Below are 20,114 nucleotides of genomic sequence, written 5' to 3'. Positions count from 1 at the left end.
ATCGTCAGATCTCATGAGACTTATTCACTATTACGAGAACAGCATGGGAAATACCTGCCCCCATGATTCAATTGCCTCCCATTGAGTTCCTCCCACAACAGGTGGGAATTGTGGGAGTTACAATTCAAGATGAGATTTGGGTAGGGAAACAGCCAAACCATATCATTCCATCCCTGACCCCTCCCGAACTCATATCCTCACATTTAAAACCAATAATGCCTTCCCAACATTCCCCAAAAGTCTTAACTCATTTTAACATTAACTCAAAAGTCCACAGTTCAAAGTCTCATCTGAGACAAGGCAAGTCCCTTCTGCCTATGATCCTGTAAAATCAAAAGCAAGTTAGTTACTTCCTAGATACAATGGGGTTAAAGGCATTGGGTAGATACAGACATTCCAAATGGGAGAAATTGACCAAAACAAAGTGGCTACAGGCCCCATGCAAGTCCAAAATCCAGCAGGCAGACAAATCTTAAAGCTCAAAATGATCTCCTTTGACTCCAGGTCTCATATCCAGGTCCCGCTGAAGCAAAAAGTGGGTTCCCATGGTCTTGGGCTGCTCTGCCCCTGTGGCTTTGCAGAATATAGCCCTTGCTCCTGGCTGCTTTCATTGACTGGTGTTGCTTGTGGCTTTTCCAGACACATGGTTCAAGCTGTTGGTGAATCTACCATTCTGGTCTGGAGGACAGTGGCCCTCTTCTCACAGCTCCACTAAGCAGTGCTCCAGTAGGGACTTTGTGTGGCAGTGCTGTCTCCACGTTTTCCTTCCAAACTGCCCTAGCAGAGGTTCTTCATGGGTGCCCTGCCCCTGCAACAGACTTTTGCCTGGGCATTCAGGCATTTCCATATGCCCTCTGAAATCTAGGCAGAGGTTCCCAAACCCCAGTTCTTAAATTCTGTGCTTTTGCAGTCTCAACACCACATGGAAGCTGCCAAGGCTTGGGGCTTGCACCCTCTGAAACCACGGCCTGAGCTTGGCCCCTTTCAGCCATGTTGGAGTGACTGGGACACAGGGCACCAACTCCATAGGCTGCACACAGCATGGGGACCCTGGGCCTAGCCCATGAAACCATTTTGTCCTCCTAGGTCTCTGGGCCTGTGATAAGAGGGGCTGCCATGAAGGTCCCTGACATACACTGGAGACATTTTCCCCATTATCTTGGGGATTAACATTCGGCTTCTTGTTAATTATGAAAATTTCTGCAGCTGGCTTGAATTTCCCCTCAGAAAATAGGATTTTCTTTTGTATCTCATTGTCAGGCTGCAAATCTTCCAAACTTTTAAGCTCTGTTTTCTTTTTAGAACTGAATGCCTTTAAAAACACCCAAGTCACATCCTGAATGCTTTGCTGCTTAGAAATTTCTTCTGCCAGATACCTTAAATCATCTCTCTTAAATTCAAAGTTCCACAAATCTCTAGGGAAGGGGCAAAGTGCTGCCAGTCTCTTCGCTAAAACTTAGTAAAAGTCACCTTTGCTCCAGTTCCCAACAAGTTCCTCATCTCTATCTGAGACCACCTCAGTCTGGATTTCATTGTCCATATCTTTATCAGCATTTTGGTCAAAGCCATTCAACAAGTATCTAGGAGGTTACAAACTTTCCCACATTTTTCTGTGTTCTTCTGAGACCTCCAAACTGTTCCAACCTCTTCCTGTTACCCAGTTCCAAAGTTGCTTCCACATTTTTGGGTATCTTTCCAGCAGTGCTCCACTCTATTGGTACCAGTTTACTGTATTAGTCCGTATTTACACTGCTGATAAAGACACTTGAGACTGGGCAATTTACAAAAGAAAGAGGTTTAATGGACTTACAGTTCCACATGGCTGGGGAGGCCTCACAATCATGGTGGAAGATAAGGAGGAGCAAGTCACATCTTACATGTATGGCAGCAGGCAAAGAGAGAGAGCTTGTGCAAGGAAACTCTTGTTTTTAAAACCGTCAGGTCTCATGAGACTTATTCACTATCATGAGAACAACACAGGAAAGACCCACCCCCATGATTCAATTACCTCCCACCAGGTTCCTTCCACCATATGTGAGAATTTGGGAAGTTACAATTCAAGATGAAATTTGGGTGGGGACATAGTGAAACTATATCACTCGCCCGTATGCTTGCTTGCCCTACTCCAATCACACTGTATACTTGCTTTACCTAGTGTATGTTAGCATGTTCCTGCTTTAGGGGCTTTGTGCAAAGCACTCTTCCCTCAATATCTTCATGGCTAACTTCTTTATTTCTTCACAGCCTTGCTAAAATATTATGTTTTACATAAGACTATTCTGAACACTGTATTTGAATTGTAGTCAGCTTTCCCATGCATGCCTTACACACTTCCAAACTTCCTTGCCTTCTTCTAGTTTCTCATTGCCATACCCCCAATGATTTCTCAGATACAATATAATTTACTTGTTTAATATGTCTATTGTTTGTTGTGTGACTCCTTCCTATAGAATGAAAGTACCATAAGAGCAAGAATTTTTATTTTGTTCACTGAAAAATCTCGAGCAGCTAACATAGCCACATAGTATTGGCTCTCACATAGTGGCTGGTTCTACTCCGGGAATCCCTGAATGGCATTTATGTATATTAAATCTGTAACTATTTTCCCTCTGCTTGACACATTTCTGTACTCTAGGGAAAAGGATTCACTTTCCAGACTATAGATAAACTAACAAGCTCAGTTGAAATACGTATTGAACTACTGCATTGCCTCTTTATTTGGAAATATTTCAATACCTCAGAAGGTATAATTTGATTCCGGGCAGACCAAAGATTAAATTATAAAGTAATACCTTTGTGAATATCCACCTTTATGAGTGTCAGCAAATGCATATGATTAATTGATAAATTTAGAGTGGGGTTATTACAAACCATTTCATAACAAACTGTAACTGGCTAAATATAGGTTCATACAGAACATTGTGCAATGTGTGTTATTTTCTCTCAGGCTAAAATAAGATAAAATTTAGATATTTAAATGTGCAACCTGTGAAGCTTTAAGACTTCTGCTTGATGAATTGAGATCTGTCACATAGTCCATATTAAGTAGGTGAGCTGGATCCACAACAGTGCTGTCTAAATCACCAGCTGTGCTGTTCCGGTATAAGGCACTTGCCAAAGGCAATTTCTTATTAGATGATTTGCCATTGTATGTTATCTTTAAGCACTAAGTGCAATTATCAGGAGTCCTACATTTTTTTGTCTGGAGGTATAAAACTGCCAGTTACTCTTTTTGCAATTTAAACTTCAACCTGCTAGTGAATTTTAAAAGGTTTTGGACTCTTTTAGAAGATATTTTATTTATGTGTTTATAAACCATGGAATTTTAAAAGAGAACATAATCTTTCTGGTTATCATTTCTAAGTTTAAAAGCAAATAGCTGCTAACCCAATTAAGAATTGGTTTATGCTAAGAAAACATAATTCTGTTATTATTTACCATAAAAATTCCCTAGACATTTTCTGAGTACAGTTTGGACTTTCTTTGCAAGCCTGGCAGGCACTTATTCTTTCTCCTATGGTATACATTAGAGGTTATGTACTCTCTTAGACAAGCTATTGTTTTAAAAAAGTTTTTATATTTTGCTGAAGAAAAATTTGTTCCAAACACAGTAGCTAGCTTGAACATGGAAATTACTCATCTTTCCTTGGCTAGTTGCCACTTTATCCTGTAATGAACAATTGAATGGGATCATTTGATTTTTATTCATTCTAGGTCAGTGTCCAGTGATCTCTTGGACAACTGATTTGGCCACTTTAAATTAAACTTTGGTCAGCTTTCTTTAGAATGTCTAGCCTCTGTGTTTATTATCTGCCTTTTATTTGAAGTCTTGAAAAGTCAGTACATGCAGACTAATTTTTGTGTGTGTGTGTTTTAGAAAAAAAGGTAATTCATAATGGTTAGAAGGATAAAAGTTCTTCAGTTTAGTTCTTTCCTCTCTGGGGAAGGAAGAATGGGGTTAAGAAAATGCCATAGCACACCAAATGGTACCCCCGGGATAATTTGTGTTGGATGGCAGATTCTTCATCCTGTCTACATACTGCATCTATTCTCATAGGAGGTCCAAAGAGCATCAAAACCTACAAAAAAATAAATGCAGGAACTCAAATATTACTTCTTGAGACTTACCATTTGTTAGTCATGTTTAAGAGCTCCACATTTTGCTTTTTAGGGCTGTATAAACTTGCAGTTTAATTATGACTTTTAAAAAATGAAGTGGAGTTATAAGAGATTAGAAAATCGCATACCCAGTGTTTTAGAATAATCTGTTAAGTGTATTCCCTGTGGCACTGCTATGCTGAGTACTTTTCATGCCTAATTTTATCTAATCAGAAACACTGGCCCAATAGATACAGTTAGTCTCCCGGTTTTACAGATGAAGAAAATGAGGTCCATAGAGGCCAAGTATCTTAGGCAAGATAATACCTCTCGTAAGTGGCAGTTTCTGAATTCAAACATAGTTCTGTCTGACTCTAAAAGTATCTCGGCTGGGCGCGATGGCTCACGCCTCTAATCCCAGCACTTTGGGAGGCCAAGGCGGGCGAATCACAAGGTCAGGAAATCCAGACCATCCTGGCTCACACAGTGAAACGCGTCTCTACTAAAAATACAAAAATTAGGCCGAGCGTGGTCGCGGGCGCCTGTAGTCCCAGCTACTCGGGAGGCTTAGGCAGGAGAAAAAAAAAAAAAAAGAAGAAGAAGAAGAAGAATATCACAAAAATCAGACATGACATTTAAAGCATACTCCAATACATTTTGTCATTTGAATGACCAATGCATCAGACCTCGTGATCTATCTTCTACCTTCTGAGGGGCTAATTCTATTCCACTCTACTCCATAGACTTCTTTTCAAATCTATTAAAGTTTTTTGTATTTAATAGAAGACTGCCTTTCCCCTTTAATTTACAGTATAGAGTGAGACATTCTAGCACTTCTGCATTACATGTACTTCCATTAAATACGGTTTCTTTTCTCTTTCTCAATTTTTATTTCCCTCTCTTTTCTGAAACTTGTTCTCTTAAATCACATGAAGCTCAGAAGCCCAGATACCCCATCTGTTGTTTGTCTCACCCACAGGCACTCAGTTCTGGCTCCATGTTAGAATTACCTGGGGAGCTTAAAACCACCACCACCAAAAAACAAAACAATTCTCAGCCACCACTTAGATCACCAATTAAACTAATGCTTCATTATACTTTTGTTTTCCTCTCAACTTTTAAAGACATTTTGTAACTTACAGAAAATTTGCAAGAATAGTTCAGTGAACACTAGCTGTCCTTGTATTTTTCACCTAGCTTCACAATTAACATTTTGTCACATTTACTTTCTCTTTTTTCTTTACTGTATTTACGTATCTGCATATAAGGTACAAATACACATTTCTTTATTTTTGTTTTTCTTGGAACCATTTGGGAGTTAGTTGCAAATATCCTCACACTTCATTGTTAAATACTTCAGCATGTACCTTCTAAGTTCAAGGGCATTCTTCTATATAACCACACATGACTATCATATATAGGGAATTTAACATTGATAGAATCAGCAATGTATAATATTCACTCTGTATCATATTTTCCTAATTATGCAACAATGCTTTTAATAGCAGTGCTTCCTCAAAATTTAGTATGCATAAGAATCATCTGACAATCTTGTTTAAACTGCAGTCTGATTCAGTATATCTGGGCTGGAGCCTGAGGTTTTGAATTTCTAATAAGCTCACAGGTTCTTGGGACCAGGTTGAGTAGAGCAGCCTTAAAATTGTTGGTTTTTGTTTTTTCTTTCCCCCATCCAATTTACAATTAAACATCATTCATTGCAATTGGTTTTCATGTCTCTTTATTTAATCTCTTTTTAAAAATCTGATGTCTCTTTAAAAAAATTCCCAGGATTTTTTTTTTCTTCCTTGTCATATACATGTTTTTTTTTTGTTTGTTTGTTTTGGGTTTTTTTTTTTTTTTGAGACAGGATCTTGCTCTGTTGCCCAAGCTGGAGTGCAGTGGTGTCAACACAGCTCACTGCATCCTTGACCTCCTGGGCCCAGGTGATCCTCTCATCTCAGTCTCCTAAGTAGCTGGGACCACAGGCTTATGCCACCATGCCTGACTAATTTTGTAAGTTTTGGTAGAGATGGGATCTCTCCATATTATCTAGGCTGGTCTCAACTCCTGGATTCAAGAAATTCACTCACCTTGACCTCCCAAAGTGCTAGGATTAGAGGCATGAACCACTGCACCCTGCCCCATGTCACATACATTTTAAAAGAGTTCAGGCTAGTTGCTTTGTAGGATATCTTTTAAATTGGGGATTTGTTCATTTGTTTCCTCCTAATCACATTTAGATTAAACTATTTTTTTTTGGCAAAAATACTACAAACAATATCAGTCAGTTATTTAAAAATCTATACAAGTGTTGTATAAGTTTGCCCTAATGCCCTAACCAAACAATTTCATGAGGATGCTCTTAAAGAATTAGTGAAAAGGGAAGAAAAATAATTTGTGAAGAACCTCTGCTCTGTGAATTTTACAAAAATTAGCATTTCTTGTACTCTTTGAAGGACAAGAGGACAGTACCCAATTCCTGTGAGTCTAAATAAAAGCAACTAGTTAGTTATAAATAATTTGTTTATACAAAAGATTCTTTTAACCTACATGCTTTGTATTGCATGTGTGTTCTAGCTATGGAGGTATTTATGGGAATAGGAAACACTGCATTATGATGACTGTGTTTATGACATCTGTTTTAAAAAAAACTGAATTTCTTTTGAAAATTGACAAAGCATAGAAAGTAGATGTTCATGTATGAAATGCCCTGGCATGATGTTATATAGTAGTCTCTTGTAAGTACTTGTAGAGACTCCCTTGGTCATAAACAGTGGAGTAGTGCTAAATGTTTTAACAACTGGCTCCTTTCTCCTACCTTGCTCTTCTACCCCAAAAATCAAATGGGAAAAAATCCAAAACAAAACAGCTCTGGTGGTTCACATTTGCCAGTTGCCATCAAAGAAAATATTGTCTCTACAGCCAATTTCAAGCTATAAATATGACATCAGTATGCTTGCAAAATTCCTGAAAATTTGCCAGTTCTACATGCTTATCTGAGCCTACTCCAGTACATTACTGGTTTTAAGGAGAGAAACCCAAATCAATTTGATTTAAGGGAAAATTGGAATTCTTGGCTTATACAATTGAAGAGATTAGGGACAGAACTGACCTCAGACCCCACTGGATCTGTGTTTCCTTCACCAACCCTTGGTTCTGAGCTAGTTGTCCTTCTCTATGTACTGCAGTTACTCCAGAAGCTCCCGAGCTAGATTTTGGAACCAGAATAGGCAAAGATTAAGAATAGTAGCTCTAGCTCAGACTAGCTTGAAATATCAATCTACCACATATTTGCCACTGTAAACATGGGCAACTTAGTGACTCTCTTAGTGGCCCAATTTCTTCATCTGTATGGTAGAGATAGTAATAGTACCTGTCATTGGGTTTTAGGAATTTAACAGATTCATACTCAATAGTTTGGAATTCTTGGCAAAGAGTGAGTAATCAGTGTCATTATCATCATCATTCTAAATTAATCTCAGAAGAAGTAAGTCTTTCTGTAGCTAAAGCCTCAGTATTGAATCTCATCTAATGATGTAGAAGACATACTCATCCCTAATAGTTGGTCAAGCTAGGGGATTAGCTAATCTTTGGGTCGCGGGGGTCATCCTCACTCACACTAAGTTGATTGAAAATGGGAAAAAGACTATTCCCTAAAAAAATCCCTGATATACTTTACCCAAAATAAGAGAAATAAAATGATTACAGGGAAAGCAAAAATAATAGGTAATCACTACATAATATTAAAAAATACATTTTTCAGAAGAATCATATGAAGTATATGTGATCACACCAAAGTTGATCATAGTGACATGAATCTATGCTTTTGAAAGAAAAATCAAGGTGACAAAAATTATCTATGTGTAAATTCATGGAAAATACATTATAGTAGTTTCTTAAAATGCAAAGACTTGGTTGCCAAGTAATGCACTTGAATTGTTTATTTCATATTTCTAATTGGGTAGTTTCTGTTAAATGTGCGCTTTCCCATCCTATCTCTTTCTCCCTCTGATATGTATTTAAACACATTAAATAGAAAGGTGTGATGAGCAGTGGTCTTTATTTTTGATGAAATATCCATTAAAACATTTTTTATTAAATTTTTTCATTGTAAGTTTAAATAGTTGCAAACGATGTAATTTTCAACATTTTATCAATACTGACTTTAAAAGTAAAAATTATTCTTATTATAAATTTATCTAATGACATCTTACCATAATGATTCAATACTTATCATCTATTTAAAAAATACAAGAACAATCTCAATTAAAATTAAACAGGTTCTAAGACTTACATGGAAGTGCAGAGAGCCAGAAATAGTCAAGAGATGCTTGAAGAAAAGCAAAATAATAGGACTTGTTTAACCAGATATCAAGGCCTATGAAGTGATAGAGATTAGGACATTCTAGTATTAGCCACAGGCTAAACAAATTGGTGAGTGGAACAGAGTAGCTGGAACCAGACCTTTCCATAGATGGACACTTGATTTGTTAGGCGAACATGATAATCACTACACTATGGAAATGGATTGGACCCTTGATTTGTGATAGGTAGCACGGATAAGCAATGGGTAGTCTTTTCAGTTAATGAGGAAAAAATAGACTTCTCTCTCACACAATAGATACAAATCAATTCTAGGTCAATTATTGATCAAAATTTAAAAGGCCAATACTTAAATACTTCAAAAGATAATAAAGTCACAAAATATTTACCATTTCAGAGAATATGAATAAATTTGGCTGCAGTGAAATTAAAATTTGCATTTATCAAAAACACCATAGAAAGGTAAAAAGATAAATCGCCAAATAAGAGAATATTTGCAGCATGTGTGCTTATGTGACTCCAAGGAAAGACCTGAAGTCAATACTTGAATACAAATCAACAAGAAAGACCAGAGAACCTAATGGAATAAATTTCTCTGTTTCACCACTATTGAGATTTTGGACTGGATAGTTCTTTGTTGTTGGAGTCTATCTTATGTATTATAGATTGTTTAGCAGCATCTTTAGCTTCTACCTACTAGGTTCTAATAGAACCCTCCTCATTGTAACAACCAAAAAAGTATCCAGACATAGTCAAATATTTCCTATTAGGTAGGGAGTAAAATTACCTCTGCTTGAGAACCACTATCATAGAACAATCAACAGAAAGTATATAAACAGGCATTTAAAAAGGAAGAAATTCAAATGTAAACAAACAAGATGATCAGTCTTGTTAATAGGGAAATCCAAACAGAAAGTACTTTGAGATATAATATACCCATATTTATATTAAAAATATTAACAATTCTATCAATTGTTGGTGAAGACAAAGAATATTAGGAATTCTTGTGCACTGTAGGAGGATATATAAATGAATACAAATACTCTGGAAAACAGTCTAACATTATCTTGTCCAGTTAAAATTATGGATAACTTAGGACCAAGCAATTCCACTTTTGAAGCATATATCCTAGAGAAATTCATTACCATGTACATCTGTATACATATATTAAATACAAGAATGCACATAACAGCATTGTTTTTAACGGCCAAAGGCTAGAAATGGTCAAACGTGCAACAACAGTGGAATGCATAAATAAAGTGTGGTACATTCATTCAATACTAGCCAGTGATGAAAATAGGAGAAACAGGTGAGTAAGGATGTATTTAACAGATAAAATATTAAATGAAAGAAGGCAAGAAAGAATAGATACTGCTTAATTCTATTTATAAAATGTTCAAAAATAAGCAAAATTAAACTCTATGTTTAGGAATGCACACTTGGTAGTGAGATCATAAGAAAAATCAAAACGTGATTACAATAGGTTAGGATGAAGATACCTATTGTGGGTAGGGGGAAGGAAAATTCCCCTGAACTGAAGAGGATGTTTAGGAGGCTATTACTACATCACTTAGGTGTTGGCTTTGTGATATTTGTTACAATATATATTTTATAGTTTTCGTACTTTTCTGTGTATGTGTTGTACTTCACAGTTTTAAATAGGTAAAAAATGCATAAGAAAATAATTCTTTAAGAATTATGTAAATAACTATTTGTATTAAAAAACAATTCTTTATTTCCTTCTCTTAAAACTATTGCCACTTAGGACTATTCGCAATAGCAAAGACATGGGAATCAAGCTACATGCCCAACAATGATAGATTGGATAAAGAAAATGTGTATTAATACATATATGCCATAGAATACTGTGCAGCCATAAAAAAGAATGAGATCATATTCTTTGCAGGGACACGGATGGAACTGGAGGTCATCATCCTTAGCAAACTAATGCAGTAACAAAAAACCAAATACTACATGTTCTGACTTACAAATGGGAGCTAAATGATGAGAAAAATGGACACATAGAGGGGAACAACACACACTGGGGTCTACCAGAGGGCAGAGGGTTGGAGGAGGAAGGAGATTAGGAAAAATAACTAATGGGTAATAGGCTTAATACGCGGGCGATGAAATAATCTGTACAACAAACCCCCATGGTACAAGTTTACCTATATAACAAACCTGCACATGTACCCCTGAACTTAAAAGATTTAAAAAAAAAACTATCGTTGTTCAACTTTCTTCACATATTTTTACCCTAAACTAATATTTTTATACTTGAGTTTATTGATCACCTATTAAAATTAATATAGCAAAAATATAGATAAATTTAAATTTTCATTTTTTATGATGATAAGGTTTCACTTATAAAGCTATGGCTTTATATGGTCTTTACCATGCCTTTAGGATTGAATTATTATTATAATTATCACTGGCATTTAATTTATTAAAACAACATAATTACATTACAAAAATTGATAATTATTGCACAATTAGATGAATTGATGATCAAAATTATTCCTATCTGTTTATAAAACAAAAAAAGGTATATATTGCTGCTATGGCTTGTTTGTATCCCCCCAAAATCCATGTTGAATATGAATAGGATTAAGGCCCTCATAAAAGAGGCTTCACACAGGGCTTGGCCCTTTTTGCCCTTTTGCCCTTCTGGCTTCTTCTATGTGAGAACACAGTGTTTATCCCCTCCAGAAGGCACAGTAACAAGGTACCATCTTGGAAGCAGGGACTCCTCAATAGAGACCAAGCCTGCCAGTGCCTTGACCTTGGACTTCTCAACCTCCAGAACCATGATAAATAAATTTCTGTTGTTTATAAATTACCCAGATGTTTTGTTACAGCAGCACAAATGGACTAAGACACTTGCTAAAATCTAATGTCCAGAACAAGCATGTTGTTCTAATATTTAAGTCAGTTACAATATAGTAAGCATTTTATAAACTGAAATAAGATGAGGACTAGGTTCAATTAGAAGATTTTACAGTATTATTTTATAAAAGAGGTTTATTATCTCAATTGGAAGATTTTATTTGAAAATTTTATCTACGGGTTTTTTTTCCAAGATATTGTGAACAATTTGGAAAACTTGTAAATAATTCTACTTGCATTAAAAAATGTGATGACTAGATAACTTTCAGAATGATGTTGTAAAGAATTCCACGAACCTGTCCCTAGTGAAATAACCATAGTTGATGAAAATTATATGTTAAAAATGTTTTCAACTGTTAAGAAAGTGTCCTAAGGGCATACAGCAAATGAAATCATGTTAGTTCAATAAAATCTACTAAATCCAGTAAAAATGGCAAGTCTGTTGTATTCGAACCACCACCCACTCCTTTCACCACCTCTCGGTTTAGTGTGACAGAAACTCTACTCTGAATGGATGCAGTCAAGAACACAGAGCTCTTTCTCTGTCCAGCTTCCAGTCAAGAACTATAGTACCTTTCAGGGGGAAGAAAACTGCTAACATTTCTCATCCTCCCCAATTCCCAACTCCATGTTGCTAGAGCTCTTTTTTTCAGGCCTGAATCTTGTTTTCTTCCAGCCCCACGCATGAAGCAAAAGTTCTATCCCACGTGCAGCAGGCTAGGAATAATAGGACCTCAATTACCTTTGCCTCAGATGGAGCATGGATAGAGGTCCCATGCCAGGAGGTACAAGTCATAAACACCAGAAATTGCCACCCCTTCTTTGTGCTTTAATTTTAAAATAGGTTCGTCACTCCAAAACAATTAAGTTACTGTTCTTGCTCTTACCATTAGGACTGAGATTTTGTGCAGGCAGAGAGTAGAAAACTCTGAAGCTCTCCAAAAGAGAACTGAATTTATTTGGAATACAATATAGTGTGGGGAAGTTTAAGATTATGGATGCTTTGAAAACAATGCTGATTGGGGATAAACATTAAGAGGAGGCTAGTAGTTCTATGAGAACAGCAAACTAAACTGTAAACCAGCTAGAAGTTTACCAAAGACAACCCGGTAAAGAGACAGTTAAAAAGAGTTCTTTTGGGATTGGAACAAACTTGAAAGATTGGCCTCAAAGCTTAGTTCTCCAAAGGAGTCAGAATTTACTTGGGTTAAACTGTGGAGCAATTTATGCCCTAGTGCATTGATGAAAACAATGGAGCATTACACCAGCAAAGAATGGAAGCTAACTTCTCAGTGTGATACCAATAGAGGTGGACAGCTTAACAGAGAAACCAGGGAATGGGGTAAAATGAGACCTGCTAAAGCCCTTGTTATCCCTGTTAACTGTGGACATGCCAGGGCTACATCCTCTGAACAATGACAACAGAGGCTGCATATTGTGGGAGAAAATAAATTTTACTAAAATATTCCAACAAAGTCACTCAAAAATTAAAAAGTAAACAACAGCTTCAGGTTTAGGATGAGAAATCAATAGTCAGAGTTGCTACAATATATTATCACACATGCTGAGTTTTCAATAAAAATTATAGGACATGCAAAGAAACAGAAAAGTATAATCCACATACAGAAATAAAGGAGGCAACAGAATGCTTATGAGAGGGTTCTGATGTTCAACTGTGCATTAATTTTTTTTTAACTTTTATTTTGACTTCAGGGGTACAGATTTGTTTCTGCAGGTTTTTTCCAAAGATAAATTGCATGTCCTAGGCTTTGAGGTACATATTATTTTGTCACCCAGGTTATAAGCATAGTACCTGATAGGGAGTTTTTCAATCCTCACCCTCCTCTCACCCTCCACCCTCAAGTTGGCCCCAGTGTCTGTTCTTCCCTTCTTTGTGTCCATGTATACTCAATGTTTAGCTCCCACTCATAAGTGAGAAGGTGCAGTGTTTTGTTTTCTATTAGTGTGTCAGTTCGCTTAGGATAATGGCCTCCAGCTCCGTTCATGTTGCTGCAAAGGACACGATCTCATTCTTTTTTTGTGGCTGTGTAGTATTTCATCGTGTATATGTGCCACATTTTCTTTATCCAGTCTACCACTGTTGGGCATTTAGGTTGACTCCATGTCTTTGCTATTGTGAATAGAGCTATGATGAGCATACACATGCATGTGTCTTCATGGTAGACTGTATATACCAAATAATGGGATTGCTAGGTCAAATGGTATTTCTGTTTTAAGTTCTTTGAGAAATTGCCAAACTGCTCTCCACAATGGCTGAACTAATTGTACATTCCCATTAGCAGTGTATAAGCATTCCCTTTTTTCTACAGCCTCACCAGCATCTGTATTTTTTAGCTTTTTAATAATAGCCATTCTGATTAGTGTGAGATAGTATCTCATTGTGGTTTTGAGTTGCCTTTCTCTAATGATTAGTGATGATGAGCATTTTTTCATATGTTTGTTGGCTGTATATATGTCTTCCTTTTAAAAGTGTTCATGGGCAGACAATGATTTAAAGCAGTAATCATAATATGTCCAAAGACCTAAACTCCTGCATAAAGAAGTAAAGAACAGTATTATGACAACATCTCAACAATAGAGACTATCAATGGATAAAAACCATGAAAAAAACCTAAAAAATTAAATTTTGGAGTTGAGGACACAATATATGAAATGCAAAAAAAATACTATAAGGGATCAAGGGTAGATTTGAGAACTGCAAAAGAAAGAACCAGTAAATTTGAAGATAAATCAACGTAGATTATACAATCTGAAAAACCAAGAGAAAAATAAATGAAAAGGAGATGAACAAAGCCTGAGATAAATATGAGGCATTTTACCAAAATGTAAGGAAAGAAAAAATAATGGCTGAAATTCCCCAAATTTGATTAAAAAATTAATCTGAATATCCAAGAAGCTCAACAAACTCTAAGTTGGATATACAGAAATATATCTGCAGCCAGACACATCATATAAAAAATGATAAATACCAGTGATAAAGGCAAATTCTGGAAAACAAGAAGATAAAAATGTTTTATTACATATAATATAACTCCAGTATGATTAACAGCTACCTTCCCATCAGAAACAATATAGGCAGTATTCACTGTAGACTAAAAGAACAAAAGTTGTGGCAATCAAGAATCTTTGTCCAGAAAACTAGTTTTAAATGCTGTATTTCAAAAATAAAAAGGCAAATAAAGATATTCCCAGAAATCAAAAATGGAGAGAATTTGTTGCCAGTATGTTCACCTGAAAAGAAATACTAAAGGAAAACTTTCAGGTGGAAAGCAAGTGACCTGTGTCAGTATTTCAAATCCATATGAAGAAACAAAGTATGCTGATAAATGTAGTTGTGTAACTATAAAACTATCATAAGGGCATATTTCTTTTCCTTCTATAATCTGATTTTAAAATTTTATAAAACAATATATACAATTATATTTTTTTAGTCTGTTACATTTAGAAATGTAATATATTTAACAATAGCCACACAAAGGAGGCAGATGGAAGCAAAACTGTATGATGACAAAGAAATGACACCAGATAGTAACACAAATCCATAGGAACAAATGATAAGAATTAGAAGTTATAAATAAAAAGGTGAATAGTCTCTGTTTATAGAACAAACTATAAATATCTGCTTGATCTTTTTTCCCCCCTTTGCTCCTTTAAGAAACATACAATTATCTTAAGTAATAATTATAACAATGTATAACTGGGTTTGTCATGTATAGAAATGTAATATAGGTAACAGTAGCACAGAAGAAGGAAGAGAGCATAGAGCATAGGAGTAACCTCTTGTATATATCTCACTGGTGTTAAATTAGTATAAAAGTGAAATAGATTCTGATGTAAGAAGCATATACTAAGCCATAGAGCAACCTAAGAAAATAATGTAAAAAATGAAGAATGATTAAAGGAATTTAATATTATACTAGAAAATATTCATCAGTGTAAAAGAAAGAGAAACAGCAGAACATGAAACATATAGAAAACAAAGTAAAATAGTGCATCTAAATCCAACTATGTCATTAATTACATTAAATGTGAATGTATTAAAAAATTCAATCAAAAGGCAGAGATTGTGAAAATAAAATTAAAGATAAAACTATATGCTGTCTATAGAAATCACTTTTTAAATTCAATAGAACAAACAAGCTGAAAATAAAAGAATGGAAAATATATACCATGCAAGCAATTATAAATGAGAAAATAAAAGACTTGAACAACTGGGAAGCAACTAGACCTAACAGACATCAGCAAAGTACTCCATTTAACAACAGTAAAATACACATTTTTCTCCAGTGCACAAGAAACATTTTCCAGTATAGATCACATTCTAGGTGATAAGACAAGCCTGAATAAATTTAAAATGATTGAAATTGTGCAGTGTATTTTTTCTTAATATAATGGTTTAAAAATTTGAGAGAAAAAAATTGGGACATTCACAAATATGTGAAAATTAAATAGTACATGTGTAAATAACCAAGAAATTACAAGAAAATTACAAGGATAATTAGCCAATACTTTATGTTTAATAAAAGTAAAACAGCATACCAAAACTCATGGCATGTAAGTAAAGCAGTGCTTAGAAGAATATTTATAAGTTGTAAATCCCTATATATTTTTTTAAAAATCTCAGATGGATAACCTAGACTTATACCTTAAGACACTGGAAAAAGAAAAGCACATTAAACCTAAAGCAAACAAAATGAAGCACGTAATAAAAATTAAAGCAGAAATTAATGAACTAGAGAATATGAATAAAGAAAACCAATAGAGAAAAATCAGGGAACGCAAAAGTTTGTTATTTGCTAAAATCAGGAAAATTAAAAATCTTTAACTTGACTGACCAAGAGAAAAAGAGATAGGCTGAAGTTACTAAAATCAGAAATGAGGCCGGGCGCGGTGGCTCAAGCCTGTAATCCCAGCACTTTGGGAGGCCGAGACGGGTGGATCACGAGGTCAGGAGATCGAGACCATCCTGGCTAACACGGTGAAACCCCGTCTCTACTAAAAAAAATACAAAAAACTAGCCGGGTGAGGTGGTGGGCGCCTGTAGTCTCAGCTACTTGGGAGGCTGAGGCAGGAGAATGGCATAAACCTGGGAGGCGGAGCTTACAGTGCGCTGAGATCCGGCCACTGCACTCCAGCCTGGGCGACAGAGTGAGATTCCGTTTCAAAATAAATAAATAAATAAATAAATAAATAAAATAAAATCAGAAATGAAAAATGAGACCTCACTCCCAATATTACGAAAATAAAAAGAATTAAAAGGGAATAATGTGGACAACTATATTTCAACAAATTAGATAACTTAGATAAAATAGACAAATTTCTAGAAAGACACAAACTACCAACACCGACTCTAGAAAAAAAAACGTTTGAATACATCTATAGGAATAAAGAGATTGATTTGGTATTTAAAAACTTTGCCATTATTAAAATCTGGGCTCAGATGGCTCCAATATTGAATTGTAAGCAGCATTTAAAGAAGAATTAGTACTACTTTGTCACAAATTCTTCCAAAAAAACAAAAGATCACGGAACATTTTCCAACTCATGTCTGTGAGGTGCTCTAAGACATTGCATGAAAACTACAGACCAACTTTTCCTATGAATATAGAACTGAAAAATACTCAACAAAATTTGATTACACTAAATCTGACAGTTTTAAAATGGGATTATATTCCATAACTGAGATTAACCCGGAAGCAAGGTTGGTTTAACTTCCCAAAATCAATTTCTGTAATAATAATAATATACCATAGTAATACAATAAAGAGCAAAAAACACACGATCATCTTAACAGATGAATAAAAAACAGTTGATAAAAATTTGACACATACGTTATAAAACTATTCCACAAACTAGAAACGGAAGAAAAATTCTTCAACCTGATAAAGAATATATATAAAAAATCCAGGACTGACATCATACTTGATGAAATCTGAAAGCTTTACCCCTAAGATCGGGAACAAGACAAGGGTGTTCATTGTCGTCATTTGTAGTCAAGACAGGGAAATTGTTGCAGTATAGTCAGCTAAAAGACTTGTAGATTGGAAAGAAAGATGTAACATTATCTTTATTTGCATTTGGCATGATCTTTTATTTAGAAAATTCTAGAAATCTAAAAATTATTTGAAATAAGTTCAGCAACATTGTAGGATACAATATTAATATACAGTAATGGATTGTGTTACTTTACAGTAGCAATGAACAAACTGAAAGTGAAATGAAAAAAATCCCACTTACAATAGCATCAAAGAGGAAAAAATATTTAGGAATTAATTTAACATAAGATGTGCAAAGTTTATATTCAGAAAACTACAAAAGATTTTTGAAAGAAATTAAAGAAAACCTTGAAAAATAGAGATATCCTTGTTCATAGATTGACTTTGTGGTTGGTATGCCAGTATTTTCCAAATTGATCCACAGGTTCGATGTAGAACTTATCAAAATCCCAATGGACTTATTTGCAGAAATTGAGAAGGTGATTCTAAAATTTATATGGAAATTTAAGGGACCCAGAATAGTGAAAAAAAAAAAAAAAATCAGGAAAATGGAAACCAAATTTGGAAGACTTACACTTTCTGATTTCAAAATCTACAAGTTACTACAAAACTGCAGTAATCAAGACTATTTGGACTAGCATAAAAATTGATCTATGTATCACTGAGACAGGATTGTAAGACCAGAAATAAACTTTTATATGAATCAGTTTATGCTCAATTGATTTTCAACAAGGGCATATAGGCCATTCAATGGGGGAAAAATAGTATTTTCAACAAACGGTGCCAAGACAACTAGATAGCCACATGCAAAGTAATTAAGTAGCACAACTGCATCACATCATGAGCAAAAATTAACTCAAAATGGATCAAAGAACAATATTCGATTTTGGAACACTGGATCACTCTTAAAAGGAAATCCACAACAATTAATAGTTACTCCTCATTTCTTTCCAATGGAACACTGGATAACTCCAAAAAAGAAACTCACACCCATTAACAGTTACTCCTCCTTTTTTCCCAATTCCCAAAACCTACACAGTCACTACTTCTTGTTTCTATAAATGTATCTATTTTTGATATTTTATATAAATGGGATCATACAACACATTATTTTTGTGAATGACTTTTTCCACTTAGCATGTTTTCAAAATTCATCCATGCTCTCACATGCAACAGTACTTTATTACTTTTTATAGCCAAATAGCACTCCATTCTATGGATATGCCACATTTTATTTATCCATTTATCAGAGAATGGAAATTTAGGTTGTTTCCACTTTTTGACTGTTATAAACAATGTTGATATAAACATTTGTGTACAATAATTACATTTGTATAATATGGACATATATTTTCACATCTCTTGGTAGGTAGCTGAAAATGGAGTAGATGAGACATAGGATGACTCCATGTTTAATCTTTTGAGGAACTGCCAAATTGTTTTCTAAAGTAGCTACAGCATTTTACATTCCCAATTGCAATGTACGAAGATTGCAGTTTCTTCACATCCTTGTCAACACTTGTTATTATCTTTTTAATTAAAAAAGTTAATCATTGTAATCATTTTAGTATGAAGTGATATCTCATTTGGTTTTGTTTGTTTTTGTTTTGAAACGGAATCTTGCTCTGTTGCTCAGGCTAGAGTGCAGTGGCATGATCTCAGCCAAATGCAGCCTCAACCTCTTGGGCTCAAGTGATGCTTCTACCTCAGCCTGCTGAGTAGCTGGGACTCCAGGTGTGCACCATCACACCTGGCTAATTTTTGTATTTTTTGTAGAGATAAGGTTTCGCCATGTTGCCCAGGCTGGATCTTATTCTTTCTGTGCCACCTTGGGGTTCTGAGTGTTTCTTCATTCTCTGGCTGAGAGGGCTGGAAACTCTTTCCAGCAAAATCTGGGCCCTGTTGGCAGGTGCTTTCATGGCTCACCTCCATATGCCAGGGGGCTGGCTATTTTTCATTAATTGCTTGTTCTTTTGGTGTCATATCTAAAAATGCTTTGCATGACCTAAGGGTTCTTCTATGAGTTGTATAGTTGCAGCTCTTGCATTTTGTTCTTAGATCCACTTTGCCTGAATTTTTGTTTCTGATGTGATGAAGTTGTGCAACTTAATTACTCTGCATGTGGCAATCTAGTCATCCTAGCAACATTTGTTGAAAATACTATTCTTTCCCCCATTGAGTGGTCTATGTACCCTTGTTGAAAATCAGTTGAGCATAAATTGATTCATATAAATATTTAGTTCTGGTCTTGCAATCCTATTCCAATGATACATAGATGTACTTTTATTTTTATGCTAGTCCAGATAGTCTTGATTACTTTAGTTTTGTAGTAATGTCCATATAAATTTTAGAATCGGCTTCTCAATTTTTGCCAATAAGTCCATTGGGATTTTGATAAGAGTTGTATCATACCTATAGATTAATTTGGAAAATATTGACATACCAACCACAAATCAATCCATAAACAAGGATATCTTTCCGTTTCAACATTTCTTTAACTTATTTCAACAATTTTTTTCTTATTTCAACAATCTTTTTCAGAATATAAATTTTTGCGCCTTATGTTAAAATTAATTCCTAAATTTTTTTCTCTTTGATGGTATTGTAAATGGGATTATTTTTCATTTCATTTTCAGTTTAATCATTGCTAGTGTGTGGAAACACAATCCACTATTGTATTATTATTGTACACATTTTAAAATAATATATAGTTAATTAGGAGGGCAATGATTGATTATTAAATCTACTTATCATCATATGTATCTTGAAGGGACTGAAATGTTGCATTTT

The 20,114-nt window shown here is 35.0% G+C and overlaps 1 protein-coding gene across 2 annotated transcripts in view; it reads left to right on the top strand.

Annotated features, from left to right (window-relative positions):
* The window catches only part of C11H12orf50 (chromosome 11 C12orf50 homolog), a 48,166-nt gene that overhangs the window by 9,601 nt on the left and 18,451 nt on the right, over positions 1-20,114 (top strand). The gene's annotated exons all lie outside the window — the stretch shown is intronic.

The sequence above is a fragment of the Chlorocebus sabaeus genome, chromosome 11 (genome assembly GCF_047675955.1).
Source record: "Chlorocebus sabaeus isolate Y175 chromosome 11, mChlSab1.0.hap1, whole genome shotgun sequence".
In the NCBI taxonomy this organism is placed as follows: domain Eukaryota; kingdom Metazoa; phylum Chordata; class Mammalia; order Primates; family Cercopithecidae; genus Chlorocebus; species Chlorocebus sabaeus.
This window is presented reverse-complemented; position numbering and strand designations above follow the sequence as displayed.